Source organism: Protopterus annectens, chromosome 9.part0 (genome assembly GCF_019279795.1).
Source record: "Protopterus annectens isolate FY-2018-M chromosome 9.part0, PAN1.0, whole genome shotgun sequence".
Classification (NCBI taxonomy): Eukaryota; Metazoa; Chordata; order Ceratodontiformes; family Protopteridae; genus Protopterus; species Protopterus annectens.
Window position 1 is genome coordinate 1,184,805,295 of NC_056743.1, and position 24,049 is coordinate 1,184,829,343.

Consider the following 24,049-nt stretch of genomic DNA (forward strand, 5'->3'; position numbering starts at 1 on the left):
AAGATTTAGGTCCCTAGAGCATGTAGCACGGAGGGATTGGGATTTCTTTAAGTGGAGCATGTCCAACAGATCTGGGTTTGCCATATCTTTGTATGTTAGGCAGAGATAGGCGATATGTGATAGAGTAGAGCTGGAGTTTTTTGAGACTGTCTGCATAGGGCATCTGTTTGAGGCCGGTAATCCTCTTTGTGAGGTATTTCTGTGGCTTTTCCAGTTGTTGTTGATGTCTTGTGAGGTACATTCCAGAAGGGGCGTTGTACTCTATAATGGGTCTAAGGAGTGATGAGTAGAGGGGAACAATGACCTCTTTTTTCCTGGATGAGAAACCTTTTGTGATGAGGTGTGCCATGTAGAACGATTTCCTGACTACTGTGGTGATGTGATTATCAAAGGAGAGACTACTGTCCACCTGCGTCCCAAGGTCTCTTATCACACTTTCCATGTTAAGTAGACTACGGCCTATGTGGTAGTTCATGGGTACAGAGTTTTACCAAAAGGGATGACAATGCACTTTTTGGCATTGAGCTTGAGGCCATGGCTTTGACACCAGGCATCTGTCTCATTGAGGCCCTTTTATAGGATGTCCACATCATTAGGAGTTTTGATTTTTGATTAATGCTCCTAGTTTGCAGTCATCTGCAAACTTTGTTAGCCAAAGACCTTCTGTGTTAGTCTGTACTTCAAAGAAGTAGATACCAAACAGGAGAGGCCCTATGACTGAACTCTGTGGTACTCCACTTATCACTGGTCTGAAGTTGGATTTAGAGTCTGCTACTTTCACAGTGTGGGTTCTGTCAGTGAGCCATTTGGCAACCCATTTTGTGACATGGGGATTTATACCTAGTTTAGTGAGTTTATCTATAATTTCAGTCCATGCTTCATGGTAGTTTAATATGCTGCTGTGAAGTGGTAGAATTTTTTTAATTGGGTGATACCTGTACATTAATATCCTGTTGGAGAATATTGGTTCTCCAGTAAAGTATTACTGCATGTTTTGCTCATTTTCTAAGCCTGATTAATTGTAACTAAATAGCCAGCCTATAAGCTACAGTTAGAGACTGTTTCTAGAAATGTATATATTATTTGTCTGTTATGTATAACCTTAATGTTTATTAATAGCGTATACAAATTACTAGTACTTTGTGAGTTTTCCCCTCTTGTACTGAATAGTCTTAACTTAGTGATTTTGTTTATACTGAACTTTCTTTACTTTTCTCTGCACTGTGGCTTACAAAGGTTCCCAGATTACTATCCTTACATGGTCACAAGACAAATAAATAAAAGGCAAACAGAGCATAAACCTAAAATGCAAGATAACTGAAAAACTATCTCCAGTGAACTTAAAGCACATTTCCTTACTTCCACTGTTTAATGAAAATTACACTTCAATCCACCCAGTGGTGTCACGTCACATCTGATTCCTATAGTGACCCTATGAACAGCTGATGCCATCCAAAGAGTTTACCAGGCAAGTAGGGAATAAAAATAGGTTACCAGGCTTTTCTTCCGTATTACACACACACGTGTGCATGCACACAGAGCTGTGGACAATTTAGAATCACCAGTCCACCTGTATGTCTTTGAGATGTGACTTAGTCAAGCCAGAAAATTTCTTTACCAAATCAATCTGTATTTTTATCCTCTGTGAGAGAACAAGTTCCTCTGTCCATCAACCACATGGATATTTCATAGCAGTCTAGTGTTCAATCCTTTTTTCCACTAAAGCAACTTCGTGAAAAAAACTCAGTCATTCTGTGTTACAGACTAGCATGTCCTTCTATTTACCTATGCAGCAAGTCATCATCAGAAACATAATAATGAATAAATGTGTACTTAATATATTATTGCTTTAACAATTTAAAACAATAAGCAGAACTGTCTGTTTTCAGGGATGGTCCAGAAATGTTACTGCAGTAAATTGGCTTGCTTAAAGTGGGTCCCTATTAGAAGAATGAAAGTCCAAAATATCGAACGCTGTAAACAGCAAAAATGCTAGACATCTATGTGTTTTTTTGTGAGATTGCGGTACAGTGAAGATCGGGAAATTTGCCCTTTCCTGACTGTAGTTAGATCTCGGAGTTGGCATATATAATTAGCGGGGTGTGTGTATGGGGGTGCAGCCCCCCACAATAATGGGTTTGATGTCCATCATTTTCATTGTTTACAGTATTCATTTATATGAACTTTCATTCATATAATACAGACCCCTTTAAGTTACATGGTGCACAGTAGGAAGATGCATAAATCAAACAGTGGTCAACAGGATGCATCTCTGCTTGCACCTCATTGCCTTAACCCACTAATCCAGACAGCCACAAATTATGATATCTCACAGTTAGTTGGATGGGGATCAAACATGTTAGTTGTCAAATAAGTTTGGGTGCTGCCATCCAAAGAAACAACATGCACTGAAAAGCATTTTCATCCATCTGCAGTCAGACAGATAAAGGTTGAGGAGGTGGTGCTCGATAAAACAGTGCCTCAATATGAAGCAAAGCATTTCCGTTTTAATTACTATCACCCATTTAGCTAGGCAGAGCTTTCACTTCTTTTGAAAATTAGCAGAAACAAGCAGGAGTTCCAACAATATGAAAAGTAAGTGGAAGCCAGTCTTGTTTGGGTGGGGGATGGTGTTAATCATTTTCTGCAGCAACAGATGCTACTTTCTGTCACAGATGGATGAAGACCTCTACATCCATACAACAGACTTTCACTTATGTACCAAGCATCATAGTGCCAAACATGACTCTGTCACTAAATGAGAATTAGATATATTCTAACAACAGGGTGGTCCTCATAGCCTTTTTCATAGTAGTTATGCATGTGAAATAACCAAGCTTTACTGATGTGTTTATTAATATGGGTACATTCAGGCCAAAAAAAAACATGAATGCACCCATCAGACTTAACAATTAAAAAGTCATGGGCATTCAGAAGCCATGCAGCTTAAACACTAGTATGTTCTTAAGGGGTTATTTACATATATCCCATGGGCTACCACTACAGGAGGTTTAGGGTATTACACAGTGAAGACTCTACTTTGGCTGGGTCTTTCTTGCAGTTTTTATTTTCAGGCAAACACTAGTCTTTCAAGACTGGATACATCATCATTGAGAGAATTATCAGAAGAGATGTACTCCTTGGGGGAAAAGAAATAAAGATTTAGATCACCTGTATAGACATTGTACGAAACAAAGCTTTTGAAAATGAATTATCCTGTAGTTAACATGTACATGGAGAAAAACTATATGTAGATTTAGGATGAGTCCTGCAGGACTCTGAAAGTAAAATGTATAAAAAAGATGAGAAATTAGCCCAAGATACTATATACTGTGACTTTCCAGGGATATTGGACACAAATCATATTTGTAAGGTAGCAGATATCCTAAAGGCACCCAAAAGGATGCTATGATCAACCATGTGAAGTGCTGAAAAGAGATCAAAAAGAACCAAACCTGAAAATGACTGTTTTTATAAGATTGTTCATATCCCTAGCATGAGCAATCACAGTATTATGTCTAGTATGAAATCTAGACTGGAACTTGTGACAAAGGGGGATACTGCTAGCACAGCTATCTGGAATTTTGTAAATAATTATATGTCATTTTTGAATATCAACATGAATTATATAAGATGATTGTGTTACAAATGTATTAGAACTATATGTCATGTGTATATCAAACTGCTGGTACAGAAGTGTGTGTTGAAAAGGTTTTTGCAAAGTGCTGTTTGAAATGTAACCACAGTGTGCCCTATTAGAATAGAATGAAAATGTGCATGCACTATTGTAATTGTTTAAATGTATATATTTTAATAGTGGAAACTGTAATACAGGAAATTTAACTTCAGAAAAATAACTGAAATTAAATTACTTTATGGCTATGCAATAAAATGTGGTATCTTTCAGTTTTCAAGGCAGCTAGAGACACAGAGTCTGTGCTGAGAAGCTTTCTGTATTATCCTCAGAGTTAACTAATTACTTGTTTTGAAAGCATGAAGGAATGTAATTGTTTTATGACTTTCAGCATCTGCCGAAGATTTGAGGTCTATGTATTTTCACAGGTAGATGCTAAATACTGCCAGCTTCCAACAGTGGGGGTTTCACCTGGGATAGAATCAGATGATAATAAATTATGTCATTCAGCAAGCTATCCCAGCAGTAATATTTGAGATATTAATTTGAGAAGTCTCTTAGAGAGGGACAGCTCATTCTGTATTCTATCTTGGACCTGACAAGAACCATTCACCACACATCTGCCTTGTTCAATGAAGTAAGTTTCTAGGCTATAGTAATTTTCTTAGATACAGTCGGGAATATAGTGAAGCTTAGTTTAGATATTTTTTCTTTATTTGAGACTGTCCTTCAGTGTTGTTTTAAATATTTACTGTGATTTTGAACTATGATGTCACTGTGAATATATACTGAGTATTTTCTTGTTCTTGTATTTATTAAGTAAATTTAAACCTTTCATTGTGACTAATCTGTGTAGAGATATTTAAGTTCTGAGAGTACTTGCATATTTATTTGGTGACAATGTGTGGGCCACTCCTAATAGCCTTGCTCTTGGTCAAAATACCATTTGTACTAATGTTAATATTAATCAGTAAGATTGGGCACCCTTTGTTAAGGGCCTTAAAGTATTTGATAAGGAGTTGACTGGTGGCAGTGGTAACTACCTTATAGTGTGGGCAGAAGGGAGCATAGATAGTAAACCTGTGCCAGCCGGTCCCAGGTGTGTTTGTGTGTAAATTAAACCTCAAAGAGTGTGTGTATGTCAGCTAATTTGTCAAAGACACAAAGCACTGGTTGGACAGAGAGGGTGCTGGTAGGTCTTGGCTTGGTCAGTCAGCTGAGATCTCAACTCTATAGTTGTACATGTGGGGAGTCTTACTGGGGATTTGGAGAAACAGGAAGAAACTACCCCTGGACTGACTGTGATTTCTGTGTGCTCTTAAGGGAAATTGCACTTGATGTAGAGAGCTACATCTGGAAATACTGTGTGTGTACTTGTTATCCTCCCACTGTACAGTGTACACCCCCCACTGTTGCCAGTGGTGAGGATTGAGGCTCCCTGATTACTGGTTCAGTGCTGGGTCATCACAGAATGGACCATTTTTCTTTAAAAAAGGAATGAACTGCACATCAACAGCTTTCTCAGTAACCTTACCTACAGTATGGGTGAAATGTTTGAAATAAGACAGTAACCATTAAGATCATCAGGTCAAGAGTAGCCTTCTTCAAAATCATGGTTACAATTGCTTCTTTTAAATAGATGACACTAGTGCACAAAGAAAAAGAGATAGCCTGACACATACCTGATAAGCAACTGAACTAGGAATGGATCCATGCTACAGATGAAGGATGCATCTTTAAAGGGAGGGTCAGGAGCCCAAAATAAAGTGCTCAAAATTCAAACCTGTACTATAATGCAAGCTTATTACAGATACTTTAGTCCTATGAGCTTATGATGGGAAGGGATGCTGACCTTAGAGAGACAGCCTTAGCTGTAAAGAGTAGTGTGGCTAGTTAACATTCTTTAAAAGAAAAGACTGTACAGGTATCAGATATGATAGCTAACACCAACTGTTAGTCACCCAAGAATGCTATAGCTAGCTGACTGGTTGCAGAATAGCTTTGTCTAGAGAGAAACTTTGCTTTGTTAGGAGTGATTGTTACCTGATGATGTATATCAAGCCTAAACATAACATCCTATACTCTTGTCTGTCTCTGTTTTATGTCCAGGCATCCATCTTGTCCTCTTAGACCTTCAGGGATGAGAATCAAGCCATGGCTAGATGTACATTGCTATGGCCTGCTTCTCTTCTTGGGATTGGTGCTAACATTTTGCATCAGGTGAGAGAAGAAGCAAAGGTGCATTGTATCCCAACAGAGTGAAGCTGTGGTGAGACCAGCATTAGTAGTAGCCAAGCAGTAGCCATTCATGTAACTCACCTCTTTTTATCATTCTCGACAAGCTAATTCTTTGTTTTCAGTAAGTACTGCTTGATTTGTTTTAACTTCAGAATATCTGCCTAAATACTTCATCCTTAAATTTTCAGGGTCTATGTATTAGTTTCCCCTCAAGTGATTGGCAGTGTTCTGTACATACTCAGACACCTTGAGTGACATTTTTCCTGTAAAAGCACAATTTCAAATTCTCCGATGCTTAGTTGCACACAGGACAACTAGTTTGCAGTCACAAGCACTGTCCACATAGCTGCAAACTGGATAATCCTGACAGTGATTGATATTCTCACTCCAACTGTCTAATCAATAAAAAAGGGTCTGTTGCCATGGATATGAACTTTCCTACGGTCTCCATTACTGGCTTGGTGGATATGGGCATCCTGAGACAATGCAGAAATTGCCTCATGTTTACTGAAAACCAGTTAATTCTCAAACAAACTGATATGGTATGTGAGAGATGTATTTACACAATGTTACTGGAGGCAAAGCTCTCACATAGAAGTACTCCTAATGTTAATAAGGTTGTCAGTATTAAACACGTTACACCCATCACGCACAATTCAAAGCAGACATAGTGACCCACATTTGCTGAGGCACTTGCATGTAATCTTCCTAAACCACAAAGGCCTTCTAGATGAAGTACACATAACAAATACCCACAGCAGCCCCAAATGCAATCTTCCAAAGCAACACCCACATTAACACATAGAGCAACATCTCATGGAGCCTCTACCTCTAAGCCCATAAGGCAAGTCACCACACAATCCAACATTCTAGTCATTGTAGACTCCATCGTAAGACACACTGATGTCCCTCTCAGCAGGCTGAATAAGAAGAAAATTATGGTCAGTTGCTTATCGTGGCTAGGATCCACCACATTACACAAGCACTCAGGTCATTGTTCCACAATTATTAATATGACTCAGTCATATTCCATGTGGGAGTAAATGACCCGAGATGTACCTCCCTAGACTATATGAAGAGAGACATCTTTCAGCTCTCAGAATATATGTCTCAGGCTGTTATGAGCCTAGCAATGAGGAGCATTTTACCTTTTCCAAGGATGATGCCACAATATGAACAAAAGATGATTGACTTTAATAACTGGCTTAGTTTCTGGTCTCATTCCAAGGGGGTGCAATATTTGTCAGCATGGAAGGAGATGGTCAAAAAAACATGCTGCATTGCCAGGGATGGTCTGCATCTCTCCCCTCTAGGCTTTCGAATATTATCTAAAACACTGTCTTCCCCCATAGTGCCTTTTTTAGGCAATGCCAAACTGAAAGTACTTCCGACATAGCAAATCAAAACCAAGAAAATCTAAAAGGTATTACTTCTCAATGCTAGGAGTCTAAACAAAAAAATCCACTCCCTAGAAGCTCTCTTTACCCTAGAGAATGCTGATGTCTGTGCGGTCACTGAGACATGGTTTAAAGCCATGGAGAGCACACCAATAGTGCAAGGTTATAATGCCTTCCACACATTTAGGCCAGCTACTTCATAGGCAAGGAATAAAGGTGGGGGTGTCTCTCTTTACATCAAAAATAAATATACATCAAGGCTGGTCAAACAGGACAATGCACTTAAGCTGCTCCATGTTCAAATCACCACAGGTAAAATCTAATATCACTTCCTTGCAAGCTATAGGTACCCCTCTATGACCCAGGAAACATATACCATGTATTTAAACTTGTTAGAAACACTAACCATCCAACCTAATACCATATTCATGGGTGACTTTAATTATCCCACTATTAACTGGGAATCCTATACGACACCAAATGTACATGCACAGAGATTCCTGGATTTTGTAAACACAAACTCCCTGAACCAGATATTCAATACACCAACCAGGGGTGCAATCATACTGGCTCTGGTCCTCATTAATATGGGAGACTGCTGCACACCCCCTACTGTAATGCCTTCCCTGGTAAGGTCAGACCACAAAATGGTCTCCTTTGAAGTAAAAATAAAACCTGGACACCCAGCTAAACCTGGAATATTCAGGGATTATTCTAAGGCTGTGAGAACTGGCAAAATTCCAAGCCCCCATAAACCCTGAGATCACATCTGCCTATACAGAACTGTTCACAGAAACCCTGTATAAGCATGTTAATAGCTGCATAGTGGCAGCTGTACCCACCAGGGAGAAGTACAGAACTAACTCAAAAAACAAGCCACCCTGATGGAATCACAAAATCAATCAGCTGTATAACAGGAGGAAGAAAATTATTGCAAAAATTAGGAGGTGCAGCACCCAGCAGGATAAAAACACTCAAATAAAACAATCAACTCAGAGGACAAATAAAGTCTACCACAGCCAAATGTGAAGTAAGTTTGGCCTCCCAGACCATGGACAACCACAAAGCATTTTTTAGCTATGTCCGCAACCTCAAAGGCAGTACACCATTGTGTGCAGAGCTCATTGTAAATGGAGTCACCTATACTGAGCTAGAAGAAATAGCAAACCTCCTGGCTGATAAATTCAGCACCAACTTTACTCCTCTCTCCCCTTCAACCTTCCCTCAGGAAATATCATCAAATGTACCTCACCTTACTACCAATAGGGAACAGGTCCTTAATCCTCTAAGACCACAAACACTGCATTAGTGGCCCCAAACAATAACCCAGGATGCCTTCTAAATAGCATGAAACATGACCTAGCAGGGTCTCTGGAATTACTATTTAACTGTAACGTGACCTAGCAGGGCCTCTGGAATTACTATTTAACTGCAGCCTTTGATCAGACTTTGTGCCTCATGAATGGAAAAAGGCAACAGGCATCCCTCTGCACAAAGTTGGGCCATCTACAGACCCTGGAAACTACAGAACCATAAGTCTCACTAGTCTTATATGTAAAGCCATAGAAAGAATTATCATGGAGATGATCAACATAGCTATAGTAAACCTCCAGACACTGGACCCAACCCAGTTTGGTTTCGTCAAGGGTAGATCATGCCTACTCAACCTGGTGGACTTCTTTGAGAAGGTCACCAAAGCAATGGATGAGGGCAAAATCATTCACACTACCTACCCTGACCTGGTCAAAGCATTTGACACAATACCCCACTCTGCCATTATTCAAGAGGTTAGGTACAAACCTGTAAGTCACCCGGCGGATAGCCAGCTGGCTGACAGACAGGACCCAGGAAGTTAGATTTGGGGAATCCACCTCTACAAAGAGGCCAGTCAAAAGTACAGTCCCTCAGGGATCAGTCCTTGGACCGCTCCTTTTTAGCATTTACTTCTCAGATGTCAAGGCCAATGTCAGTGGTCTCTGGCTGACTAAATTTGCAGATGATTGCAAATTAGAAAGTGTCATTGAATCTCACACAGACACAAATGTTCTCCAGGAGGGGCTGACACAGAAAAACAACTGGTGTCAGAGCCATAAACTAAAACTAAATGCCAAAAAATGCATAATAGTATCCTTTGGGAAGTCATCCATCCCTGGTAACTATCATATTGACAACACACCCCTTAGAGTTAACCCACTAGTCAGGGACTTAGGGACATACATAAATAGTAATCTTGCCTTTGATCATCATGTGTCTATAGTAGTGAGGAAATCATTCTATGCTGTGCAACTTATAAACAAAGGTATGGCATCTAAGTCCAAGGAAGTCATTGTTCCTCTGTATTCGACATTCATTAGACCTGTCATTGAGTCCAATGTCCCCTTTGGTATGTAACTAAGAAGGCATATCCAACAACTAGAATGTCCACAGAGGTTCCTCACTAAAAGAATACAATATGTCCTATGCAGACCGCCTCAAGGCCCTATCCATGTATTGTGTCGCCAATAGTCTTTTGAGGGGAGATCTATGCCTAGCATACAGGGCATTATCAGAACGCACTCTGATGGACCTCCCACATATCCATAAAACAAACAACACCAGAATTACCCATTCTAAAGACTTAAACCTTGCCTGTGATATAAATAGGACCTGCTGGAGAGATAGGTATGTATACCAAAGACTACCCCATCTATGGAACAGGCTCTCCAGCCATGTAAAGCAGAGTTCCTCCCTAACCCAATTCAAGTGCAACTTGGACAATTGGATGGGAGACCAGAAATTCATCCCTGGTTTGGCACCTATGTCTCTAATGCAGTCATGTAACCTGTAAATGGTTCATCTCCCAGGCCCCTGCTTACACTTATCAAGGATATCAGAACTTGTCAGAGATTTGGGATGCATGGCTAGGCTTAAAAAAGGCCTTTTGGTTGTTAGCCTAGTAAGCACCTATGAACCTATGAATGTGAGTTAAGGCATCTACCTAGGATCTTTTCATCTGTTATAACCAGTTGGATCCTTACCTGGACTTTGTGCAATAGACTGTGACAACATCTGGTGGGAGCCAGGAACTGGTTGATCAACTATTACAGTACTAAAGTCCTGCATGTTACAGATTCAAGATCAGGGGCTTGCTAATCGGAAGGACCCACTAGGATTCAAACTAACTGTAAGTATGGCCACAAGATTCATTCCATCTCCATAGCTGGAACACCAAGTCAAACATATGTCCTAAATGGAGTGTTACACTGATAATAACCTGAGCAAAGCTAAATCCCATCATAACACAGAGAAATCTGCAAGCCAGGGCAATGCATTTCTCATTCGCCCACAACTTTCCAGTTTGTGGATTCTCAACAACCAAGCCAGTAGGAAAGTTCATGAATCCCAGTGGGAGTTTTCTCACAGAGCTAGAATGGTAGATGAGGAAGAACCCACTGTTTGCTTCTGTACCCAAGACATACAGTGCCTCTACAAAGTTCTGGGATCAAATGCAAAAGCAGTTACAAATAAATAAATAGGATATGTTGCAGCAACCATTTGTCCATAATAAATGCCAGGTCAGCATCACAAGGCAAATCTGAGATAATGGCAGGTTTACTATGGATGTACCTGGTATTTGTGTATAACACTCTCAGGGGAACAAAGTATCCAAAAACAGGAGAAGACCACCACAAAATGAATATAGAACATGCACAAAATGTATTCCAAGTATGAAATGAGCACTTTCACATGCTACCGGGCACGCTTCATCAGATTTTAAAACCAACGGATTTCAAAATGTATATATACACCATTTTCATCACAATTTAATTAATTAACACATTCAATTAATCAATAAAAGTGTCATGGAACTTATTAACCCATTGTGACTTCCTGATAACTGCAGTCCTTTAGTTTATATATTAACACATCATATAAAAAACTTGCTCACAGTCATAGAAAAATAATAAAATCCATATTCTGTTAATAAATTAAATAGTAATATTAACATTGTTTCCTATTCAGTAATAAAATGTGGAGATATAATATTGGACAATCAATTGCATGTGTCTCAAGAGAACAGTGGAATGCAAGTATGAAGTTGTGAAAAGGAATCAGTCTAGAGTCCTGGGTACTTCACAAAACAAAAAAAGTGCTATGTGCTGTGATCCACTTCATAAGGGGTGACATCTGACAACCACAACAGAGAGCATTCCTCCATACTCTGTGTTAACCACACCAGCCACCTCCAGCGTCCCAATCTGATGCTCTTTTGAGATATGATTCCTCACAAAATAGTGGAAATCACTGAAAAAAGTTTAGAACTGCAAAAAGCAAGGAGTGCTAGGCTGAAGCCCCTGGGGTAGCATATCATGTCCTGAAGAACAGTAAAGTCCTGAAGCAATGCACAAAGAATTAAAAATAAAAAAATAATAATAAACACAATTAAGTCAGCAGCAAATTGAAAAAACAAAGAAAAGCATAATTAGCACAAAATGGTATGGAAAGTCATGTAACAGACACATGGTGATGAAGTATTTAGAGGAAAATAGATCAGGATTTTGTCACAGATACAAAGTACTACACTAATCAGAAAAAAGCAGATAAATTAGTATCATATTCATGACGCTCTGTTACCAAATGCTGTAAGGAACAAAAGTAATGGATACTTATCATCTGTGTATTTGCAAGAAGTAGGCCTATTGATAATAGGTAGACTCCGTTCAAGACCACTCAATGTAAGCACATGATCAACAAACACTAGTAAGATAAACTACATCAGCACTTCAAAATCTCTGTGTTTGCCATAATTTTGGAAAATGATTGGAAACAATTATAAGAAAATTAAATTTGGTCCTCATACCAATACCTAAAACTGGAAAAAGAACAAATTTTTGAGTCTCCCAAAGTAAGAATCCTTACAGTATCAATACTAAAAGGGCAAGCCAGTAACACTGGCATAACGTAGGCTCAGGTTGTGTAGTAAAACAGCTGTAGGAATGGCACCGCACAGAGTAAAACACACAACAACTGCCAGTGTTCAAAGATACAGCAGAACAAATGAAGAACAGCTAGAATCATTTGTCTCTACATGCTTATCCATCCACTGATGTAAAGCTGCGCCTGACTCCAGTAGCTACCGCACATACAGCTAAAGGCACCCAGATTTTACTGGGATAGTAAGGAATGGAAGTAGATTTCTTCCATACTGTGCATACACTCACCAACAGACAATTAGGAGTCACTAGTCCACCTACCACTTGTCCTTGGGGTACAGGAAGAAAACAGAGTACCAGGAGAAAGCTCATGCAAGCACAGGCAGTTAATACAGAATCCAGACAGAAGGCACCCCCAACTGACAAAACATTTCGCTATGAGGAGACTATGATACCCACTGTGTCCCTCCTGCACATGTCACGTAACTCTAAATATTAAATAAACTGAAGTATCTGAATTTAAATATAAAACAATGGGGGTCCTCATGCTTACTCCTTTCTCTTCATCTTCACTAGGATCCAGGTGCAAGTACATACGGCAAGTCAAACAATCTAGTAGCAAAATTAATTTTTTAACTTACAAAAATTCAGACTTGTAAAAGAATTTTGCAAATAAAATAAGTCAGGGGAGAAGTAACCATATATTCAGTTTTAAAAAAACTACTGATCCAGAAAATGTTATTACAAAGAAGAGCAATTTAAACGATGAGCATTAAGAACACTGCTGCAGCTAGTTTACCACATATCCTGTCTCCTGGGAGAAATGAGGGTGAGCAAAGCACACAAGAAACATGGTAGATAAAAGGAAGGTGGGCAGAAGTCGACAGCTTAAATAAGCATGATGTAAAAGCAGACGGGAACAGGCAGTCCTAGGAATAACACATCCTAAAAATGTAGAATAAATCACAGCTGTATACTGTAAAATACAAGACATGACATGCATATAAAGGAGGCGTTAAAAATATGTACAAACTATAAGAAGAAAATAAAGAAAAAGGATTAAGGGAATTACTTTGTGTAGCTTTGAATAAACAAGACCAAAAGAGAAAATGACAGACATATAAATAACTCAAAGGAAATCAACATAACTATGATGGTAATGTCTTTTAGTAAAATAGATATCTGAGAACAAAATATCAAACCTCATGACTCAGTAACACAGCTGATAATATGTCATGCAGTAGATAGAGGTATGGGCAGAGGTGTAGGCCAGGGAATTTATATCTGTTGCACAACCATTTTTCTCTGTGTCCATATTTATTAATTTATCAAGATAATGTCTTGGTGACTCAGTAACTATGTAAACTGAATGCACTAATTACAAATTAGCAGCTACAATGTAGCTTTAACAACATTTAGTACTACCAAAAAAATGAATGCATTTCTGGAGTTAACATCAAGCAATGTGGTCACATAGTTACATAGTGCCATCTCAACCCTACCCCACTTCTGGTCAAGCAGGTGTATCAACATTTCCATAGGATGATACAGGCATCTCTGCTAACAAAGACTTAAAGGTATAAAAGAGCCTTGTCAAAGTAAATGACAGAAGAATTTAATCACAACAGTTGCAAATACTAGGCAATGTTAACATTACATGTATATTTAAACACCAAAAAGTTCATTAAACACATTTTTAAGACTGTAAGAGGTTAGATTATCGCTGCTCCAGGCTGTTGCTCAGGTAGATAAATGAAAGCAAATACAGGAATCCAAATTCCCACTGGTTACTACCGTGTGCATGACAGCAAGATGCTAAAAAATATCTTTTTAACAAGTTAAGCACATATCAGGGTGGATGTCTCGCACAGCAGTCTTAAATAACAACATTTGAAATCATATGCAGTCTTCTGGGGAAAGTGACCATATTATAAAATTACTTTGGCCACTTTCCACGGCCTGAATTGCATTAACTGACAAGATGGCTGTGCATGCAGCTCCAAGATAAACACAGTATTTAAAAGTTACTGCTGTCACTGTTTCTGTTTTACTTCATGTTTAATTAATTCTTTATATTTTGGTAAATGGTTGGTTCCACTAATGGACATATCCATTTCTCGGGGAAGAAGAGCAGTATGGTGACAGTACCACTGAAGTATCATACTGTACATGTTCCCACGGTAACTTCTGTCTTCACTTTTGTTTGTTAGCAATAAAACTATCAAAGTGTGGGGAAATCTGTGGTCTTATGGCCCAGAATTGTACACATTTTGGGGGGTAAACAGAAGACTTTATTCACAATGCTGCCAGTCCCTCTCATTTCATCTCCACTTAACCTATCACTCTATATTTGCTGCATGTAATACCCGTCTTTGTAGAACAGCAAAGAGCTTCCATTTCCAATACAGTTTTCACTTGTTGTCAGTTCTAAATACTTTGCTTTAAGAAGGAACTGTACACAACATTCCTGTCCAAGCACTCTGCCTACACCTGTCTCTATGAGTAAACAAAAAGTTTCCTTCTCCACTGCTGTTAGTCCCTCATTTTTACTAATCATTGTGGTGAGGCTATAATGTACCTGTCTCATTGAATACACGAAGAGCTAGTCTCCACTGCCAAAAGCCATTCACTTTTACCCCTATTATATCCATCAATAGCCATCACAATTAAAAAAAGCTTAATTTTTTAATGCTGCCAGTATCTCATATTTCCCCAGCAGTAATTCTGTCATACAGAGAAAGCCTACACTAGTTGTGCCCAATAATGCCTAATTCCTTTTGAATTAATGCCATACTTCATTATCCATAGCTGTCATTCACCATCCTTTCACCAGCAATGAATCCATCAATGACTGAGGAAGTCCACACCATATCACCCCCTGTCTACAATCGAGCTACAGGCTCCAGTATTATTAAACCTTTACCCTTTGTGACCATCAAGATTAACCTTTACTTTGGTAATCTTTACAAAGGTTGGATATCGCCCCCAAAAATGCTGTGCACAAACATGGCATGCACTTGTGTGTTGATGGCATGGGTAACAGTTCGGGTAGTTAGAGTTACAGGAAGATGCAGAGGTCACATACAAGGAGAAAGCACAGGTAACCAGCAGGACCCTGTTACATAAAGAAGACCAGGAAGACTACTTCATTTTTTGCGAGCTCCAGCTGCTGTTTTTCAAGAAATAGTTGGAAATCCAGTATACTTCCATCACAGATGGAGTACAAACCATGTAGAAGAGGTATGATGAATCTCCTTCTAAGTTACATTCTGAGGAAATAAACACTGGGGGGAGACTGGTATCTCAAGTAAAACAGACTACCTACCACAGTAATGTGCATCCTTCATAACTGTAGATCATTGAGTGTATTGTTCCTCTTCAGCCACTGTAGCTAGATAGCATGTGCATGTAAGTACTGAGCACATGCGAGAACAGTGCCAGTTTGTACAGTCAGAGTAAACACAGGCATGAATGGAGATGCACATGCAAGTATGTTTGAAGTAATGAGTAAATCAGTTAGCTTAAATACATGTTCCAATTACGGTTCCTGACATGTTTATGTAAATAAATATCTTGAACCCAAACAACACTTTATCGTCTTTTTTGAATGCATGAGACAAGTGACAATAACCTTCCTTACCTATAGTATGCATGGAAAACAGTATAAAAATGATGCATTTGAAAATGAAAAAAGTCACTTACATGTAACACACTCAGGAGAAGAAGATAACAGCTGGTTCAAGGAGTTTGCCTTTCAAGCATACACCAATACTAAGATTTAACTTATGTCACTTTTGTAATGCTGCAGTTTCTGTTTTTATCAACTACGAAGAGAGGCAAGCTGCATAATTTGTTTCCTCTTCCGTAGTCACTTTTGATCTTTCACATTTATGTCACTAAGGTTTGGAGACTAAGTCAAAAGTCCATTCCACCACATTGCTATCTGCTTAGCACAGCAAAACGCTGGTACTTAGTATTACAGCATTATAGCAGGTGCAATTTCAAGGCTGGCTCCAGAAAGATTAGATACATAATTTATGGCATCTCAACCATTGTGTATAATGCATTGCTAATCATTAAAATTGGGTTATGACAGAAGTAAATAGTTTGTAGTCTAATCTTCCATTTTCAGACCTTTTTTGCTGTTTTCTTCCTTGTTCCTACTGTGTTCTCAGTTTTGTTGCCCCATTTGAATATCTGTTGCACCGTTGGCACTGTTTATTTGCTGTTGAAGCTGTCTGTGCTTCCGTCAGTTGCAGCCAATCTTTCTGTAATGTAATACTTCCTTGCATCATTAAACTATTTAGCGTTTAATCCACATTCATTGACCTTTATTCTAACAGCTCTTCTAGCAGTTTAAGTTTATCAGAGTTCACAATCTAATTAATCTGTTTGCCTTTGTTAACCAAGGGGATGCACATAGCCTATGGAATTTGGTTTCATTGATAATCCTGGGAAGGTGCATGACATATCAAAGGCTATTTCCAATAATGTAACACATCAGATAAATAGAATTGTAACAAATGACAAGACTGTAAATGCATGAGAACGCTGACATGCTTTGATTTATATCAAAACAGTTAGCTATAGTGGCATATGAACGATGCTACAGTTAGATGAGATGTAAAAAACTTAAGACTAATAATGCAAATATGTGGTCACTATATTTCCTTCAGGAAGAAATTTAAAAGTACTTTCACAGAAATGCTATAATGAAATAAAATGGAATTTTGTAAAAAGTAGAGAAACAATTCAATGACACAGGCTTTGACTATATCAGAGCAGAGCTTTGAATTCAATACCAGCCTGCTAAAATGCTTGTTAAAAACGCTTATCTGTTTATAATTTTGTTCTGTTTTTAGTAAAAGTCTGCTAAAGTGCCTATTTAATTGTGTTTACTGAGACAACTGCTCGGATTATTTATTTATTATTGTGTTCCTTGAGACAATCTGCTCGGATTTTCTTTCAGGAAAAGGGATTCAGTAATCTACCAACTGCTTGAAGCCTACTACCTGTTTAAACTGTTTATTTTTGGAAACCTGCTCATATAGTCTTTAGGAAACAATCCACATAATGCCTTTGATCATGTTTTGATTGTAGCCTAACACTTATTTAATGTGTTTTATTTGTAAATAGCTGCTCAGGTAACTTTAAAGAATGGTCCACTTATTGCTTCTACTGTGTCATTATGCAAACGTTCTGATGTTTTTAAGACAATGATTTTAACCCTGAGGTTACCAACTGATTTTTCTCCTAGAAATGCTTTCTAGCTGCTGTACTAGGTAAAACGGGTGCCGCTCGGCTTCTCCTACCACGCTGTGCAGTTTGGGACCATTTTACCTACCCTCGGCACTTAATTAGTGATCGTTTTTTTTTTCCTTTCTCTTTTGCTCATGCCCAAGACCTCTACTTTTACCAGCGACCACTCCACCTGTACACTGCTAGTGCCCAAAGGGGTCTATGAGCTCCACGAGCGCTGCTGGTGCTTTTCTACATACTAATTTCTATTTCACATCAGACACAATTTCCCGCCTTGGTAAAGCTGCTAGTGCCCAAGAGTTCTGTGAGCTCTGCAACTACTGTGGGAGCTTTCTAAACCTCAATTTCACTCTACTTTCACCATAGACTCCAAATTCCCGCCATTAGATAGTAGCCTTCCCAGCGGAGCTATCCGCTGCTTATACTGCAGCCTACAACTGTAAACTTGCTCTTCTTTCTTCAACAATCACCTTTCTAAGTCCATTCTATAATTTCCGAAGCCTGCTAGTTTACTTTTTACCCTAATTGGAACACCTTTGAATGCCACCCCAAAGGCCAGATTGTTATTCTACCCCTTTACTTTTAAAAGCTGTTCCTATAAGGCAAGGTTCTCAACTACCCCGGAGTGTACTTTTTGATACCTTTAGTCTAAGTACACCCCCTCAGGAGCTCAGAGTAATATCTTTCCCAGCTTATGCTCCCATTAATCACATTTTTGATACCGTCCTTTAGTCTAAGAACACCCCCTCAGGAGCTCATAGCAATACCTTTCCCAGCTTATGCTCCCATTAATCACATTTTGTCACATTGTAGCATAACATCGCTACCAATTGTTTTTCCCACAGTTCCTGATTTTTTCTCCTTTATAGGCAATCTATAGAGCCATACCCATCTGTTTTAACCAACAGCAAGTCTCTATTTTTTACTTAAATATAACTAAATGTTTTGGTCTTCTCATTTAGTCAATAGTTATATAGTCCAACCTTATTGTACTGGGCATTTTATAGAGCCCATCCTTTTTTTCTACAGCAGTCTAGCCACCTATTGAACAGCTAAAATACACATAATGCCTGTTCAACCAACAGCAGTCTAGCCATTTTGTCTGGGATTTTTCTCTTTTCTTTTACTATTTAACTGCTTATATACTTTATAGAGGTATACTACTTTTCATAACCTGTTTCAAATGTATCTGTTTGCCTGTAATTGATACTGTGCTACTATTCCTGTAATTTTATCTGCTGCATTGCATAACTGCATTTGACTCTAATTGTACTGGATAATAGCGATAAATATAAGTTTTTTCTCTGCTGCATTTCTCTCCCTGCCTTCTCTTGCATTATCCCTCAATTAATTGCTTTCCTCTATCTTCACCTTCAATTTTCATTAACTGTTCTTCTCTCTATCTTTACCTTACAATTTTAACCCTCCCTCAAACATACCCTTCCTCTAGATCTATCCTCTTTGTTCTCAAGTTTTCCTCCTTATTCTACACTAACTCCTACTATCTATATTCCTCCTCTTCCTCTTCGCTCCCTACTTCTTACATTTGCCTCCTCTCTTCCCCAAATACTTATTTTGTTTATTTTCCCCTCTCTTTCTACAGTACTCCACCCCTGAAGGTCCTGCTCTACCTTCTGAATAAACAGACTACCTCCTGCAAAAGCTCAGTCAGCTCAATCTGGACTTATTCTGCTTACTAAACTGGGCTCTCCTTTGAAAAGGAACATCAGAGTGGAATCCCTAAAGAATCTTTCAGTAAATGTATGTAGCCTTATACCTATCTAAGCTTTCTTATTAGTTAGCCAGTCCCTCTGTGAGCGTGACACAGCAGCCTACCGCAGACCGCAAAAAAACTCCCCTCTCAGTGGTACTTACTGACCTCCGGCCCCCTATCCCTCTTCTGTACCCCTCTGAAGACTTACCTTTTAGCCCCTTTTTGTTTTCTCTCTACCTTTAAACCCCTTTTTGTTTTCTCTCTACCTTTAAGCCTTTGTCTATTTACTCTATTCTTTACTCCCTATCACTCTCTGCCTGCCTTTTTCTCCTTTCTCCACTAGGTGGTAGCATTATTCCACATTTGCCTGCTCCTACTCCATTCTAATCTTTTATGCCAATTTCTCCTCTAAACCCTTCGAAAGCCAAACCTCCCCTTATTTTACTCCACTTTCCCCACCTTTATATTTTTCTCTTTCCCTGAGTTGCTCAAACCCCACTTACCTCCACCCAGTCTTTCTGTACTTCTACCAACTTACCTCAGCTCCAACCTGCAGTGGCTGATACTTTTTCAGCTGGACACTTCTGCCCTGTTGCTCTATCCCACTCCATTCGCCCTGCAGGCTCACTCCGCTCCCCTACCCTGCCCCCAATTTCCACCCGCCCCCAGTGGTCCTACATTTATTTGTCATTCCATACTCCCTCCCACTTACATCACCCAGTCCCCTCACAAGATTACTCCACCCACTTTCCCCAAAACTACCTCCCCCTCCACCAACCTTATCTTTTAAACTACCCTCCTTCCCACCCACCTGCCTTACCTAACTCCTATCTAACCTACAATTTCTTTTTCACCTCTAATCAAACTCTCATTCTATGATGCCTTCCATTCCTACTACAATCCCTGCCCCTGCACTACTCCTACTCCTCATTCTTCTTCCTCTATACTATTCCACCTCTTATACCAACTTTCATCTAAACCCTCCATATCCACCTCCACCACCACACCCTACAAATCATTATCACAATACATCTGCCTCCTTAATTCCATTTCACTCCTCCTTTCTATTAAAATTAAAACTCTTCCAAATCCCTAATAAATACTACAAACCTAAACCCACCCCTACCATCCTTTCCTTAACAAACTAAAGCCTAACAAACTTACTCACCTTCTCTCTTTCCTCAGCTTAGAAGGCGACATTCATCCCAACCCTGGACCAAACATGTCTCAAACAAATAACCATAACTTCAACAACAAACCTAATTGTAAAGACCTCAAATTTCTCACCATCAACGCCCAAAGCTTAACTAATAAAATCACCCTCTTTCATGCTTGGCTAAACCATAATTCACCTGATATTGTAGCCATCTCTGAAACCTGGTTAAAAACCACACATAACCGACACTGAATTCCTTCCCCCCGGTTTTCATTCCCTCTGATCTGACCACATAAACAAAAGAGGTGGTGGTGTAGCACTAATCTATGCTAATCATTTATCTATCACTCCCTTCCCAAATCCTATTCCTTCCTTTCTTAATGCTGAACTAGTAATCGGCATTCTAAAATTAAATGACCATAAAAGTATCTGCATCATCTCCCTTTACATTCCTCCTGGCAATACCACCAATACCTTGGAATACATCCTCTCCTGGTCTTCCTCAAACATTAAACATGAAACCTACATTATGGGAGATGTAAATATTAACTGGCAAAAAATCAGTGACCAAAATCCCACCTTATCTATCAATCTTTTCAATTTCGCACAACTTATTAACTATACCACTAGGCCCAACAAAACCAACCTCACAGGCTCCATCCTAAACTGGATCCTGGTGTCTCATCCAAACAGAACCACAACATCTGGTGTCATTCCAGACCCTCTAGGAGACCACCTCCCTGCCTTCACCCATAGAACAACACCCTCTTCCTCCTTCTCCCACAAACTCTTACACAATCGCAACTTAACCAGCTTTAATCCCTCTACCTTCTCTGACTCCCTCAAAATCACTAACTGGTACCCACTAAAAACCCTACCCCTAGATGAAGCCATTCATTTCTTCAACTCTAAATTCCTTTCTGTCCTAAACTCGTAAAATGAAAAAAAGGCTTCCACCACAGCAAAATGTTCACTGAGAAATTCTGTTAAAATGTAGGCTTTAATAAAATGAAGAAATAAAAAGCACAAATTGTGCTGTTCAAGTTGCAGGTCAAACAGGATAAGCTAAAAACCTTCTTCAGATCCTAGTGTGTAGACCTGACTTACTGCTGTTAAATAAAGATCCTTAATTGCTCAACCAATCACATACAGCAATCAGATGCACGCCTTCCTTAAGCCTCCATTTCATTTCTTAATTAGGCTTCTCTCTTTCAAAATAGGTTTAATAGGAACTACTCTGTTGAGCCCTGGAAATAAATTAGCTCTGAGGTTCATGATCTATTTGCTTTCTTCCTTTTCAGTTTTGTTGTCAATGTCTCCTCCACGGAGGTTAGTAGTCACAGTTGAGATAACCATAAAGCTAAATGAATGCCCTGGATTTTCAGACACATTCATTTTACTATTTTTGCCTATTAAGGCTTCCTCTGGAGGTGGTTTTTGGTTTGATTGTTTGTGTCTGTCCTAAACTCCTTAGCTCCAATCCGTACTAAAAGAGTCAAAGCCAAGATTGCCCCTTCACTTACTAAAGAAACCAAGAAAATTATGCAACAAAGAGATACATTTTGGAAAAACTATCTCCATCATAAACAACCTGAATATTTACTTACATACAAACAGTTAAGAAACCTAGCCAAAAAACATGTCATAAGAGATAAAAAGTCTCACTACAACCATTTACAAATAAATCATGCAAAAAACCCCAAACAATTCTGGAATTCTATTAACTCTCTTCTTAAGCCTGGTACAATAAAGAACCCTTGCCCTGACACTAGCAAATTTGACCAAGAAATTGCCAATCTATTCATCTCCTTCTTCACCTCTTTTATTGCTGAGCTAACCAAAACCTTCCCCAACAACATCCCCCCACCCCCTCTTCCCAAGTCTCCACATCCTCTCCTCCCTCTTCCCCTATCTTTAAACTCAAACCCGTAAGCACCCACTTTATAAAAAAAATTCTCTCCAAACTCAAACCTTGCACCAATGCCCCTGAAAACATCCCCTCCTCCTTCCTAAAAATTGCCTCTGACAGTATTGCTCTCCTTATTAGCATCCTGATAAATAGATCTCTTCACGAGTCTTATGTACCCAAACTATGGCACTCTGCTTTTATTCTCCCACTCCACAAAGGTGGCAAAAATTGTAACTTCTCTAACTTCCATCCCATAGCCATCCTCTCTCCTATCCCAAAAATTCTTGAAAAATGCATCCACCTACAGCTCATGCCATTCCTAACTGAACACCAGCTGCTCTCTCCTACCCAACATGGTTTCCGCCCTGGGCATAATAGAAACACAGCCCTTCTCTCCTTCTTACACTCTGTCAATTCAGCTCGAGAGTCTGGTAGCTTAGTTTCATCTGTTTTCTTAGATCTATCTTAAGCTTTCGATACCATCTCCCACTCCCATCTACTAAACCATCTATCTAACCTCAACATCTCCCCAAAAACTCTATCCTGGTTTTCCAGCTACCTTTCTGACAGGTCCCAAGCTGTGAAATGGGGCCAAGCCTCCTCCAGCTTCCTTCCTACCCCCACAGGAGTTCCCCAAGGCTCTATACTTGGCCCTCTTCTATTTAACATCTTCGTTAATGATTTCCACAAAGCTATTCCCAATACCAAAATTGTCCAATAGGCAGACGACTCTACTTGGATCTGCTCTGCTTCCAGCTTTAAAGAACTCCAATCTCTAACTCAAACCGTCTTCACAACCACGGAAAAATGAATGCATGAAAATCACCTCTCATTTAACGCTAGCAAAATTAAGACTCTTCTTTTTACCCACTCAAAATCCACCACCACCAAAAAAAATTAATTTCAAATTTCTTGCCTTAACAACTCCAACATTAACACCGTTCCCTCCGCTAAACTCCTAGGGGTCACAATCGATGAACACTTAAAATTCAATACCCATATCCAACTTAACATCAAAAAAACCCATATAAAACTCTGCCTACTATACAGAAATAATCAATTCCGCTCCCCCTCTACTCGACATACCTTAGCCACTACATATCTCCTCCCATCTCTTCTATATGGTGCCCCTCTGCTTACAAATCTATCTTCTACTCTAACCTCCAAACTGGAAGTATGCTACAATAAAATTTCCAAATTTGCCACCAAGGCAAATTCCCTCTCTCATCACTGCACATGACTACAAACTCTGAATTGGCTTGAACTCCCCAATCAACTATACTATCTCCAAATTGTCAAAGCCCACAAATTAATCTTTCAACCCACCCTCTGCCCCGCACTATCCAATATTCTCCAACCTTACACCCCCCCCCCTGACCCCTTAGATCTTCTAACCAAAACCTTATTTCCATTCACAAACCCAAATGCCCAGCCGGTCAACTTTTACTCTCCTTTTCCCTTGCTAAAAAATGGAATGCCCTTCCCTCTGCTCTGAGGACCTGTGACAACCTACACTCCTTCAAAACTCAGCTCCTCTCCTACCTGCATACTCACTGAAAATGTAACTGCACACTTCACTCTATACCCCCCAAGCTCCCCTCTTCCTCCTTTCCTGGCTAACCTTCATACCTTCCTTATTTCTCTCTTAGTCACACATTGCTAATGTAACTAACAACTACTCCCAACCCTATGCAAATTGCCTGTCATCCTCCTGGACTCTTTCCTTAACTTCAAATGTTACGGAATTAAAGGACTACCAACTTGAATGCATACTACCTACGATTTAAAAAAAAATTAAACCTTTTGTATGTCAATTTTATCTTTGAATT

At 39.3% G+C, this 24,049-nt stretch overlaps 1 protein-coding gene across 7 annotated transcripts in view; it reads right to left on the bottom strand.

The window, feature by feature from the left end:
• ALDH3B1 (aldehyde dehydrogenase 3 family member B1) overlaps positions 1-24,049 on the bottom strand; it is a 1,341,938-nt gene that overhangs the window by 514,018 nt on the left and 803,871 nt on the right. The window contains exon 1 of one of the 7 annotated variants that reach the window (XM_044084081.1): positions 15,885-15,907. The exons of the other annotated variants lie outside the window; for them this stretch is intronic. The gene's annotated coding sequence lies outside the window, so the exon portion shown is untranslated. Of the gene's footprint in view, positions 1-15,884; positions 15,908-24,049 lie in introns of those variants that run through there. 7 annotated transcript variants of the gene reach the window in all.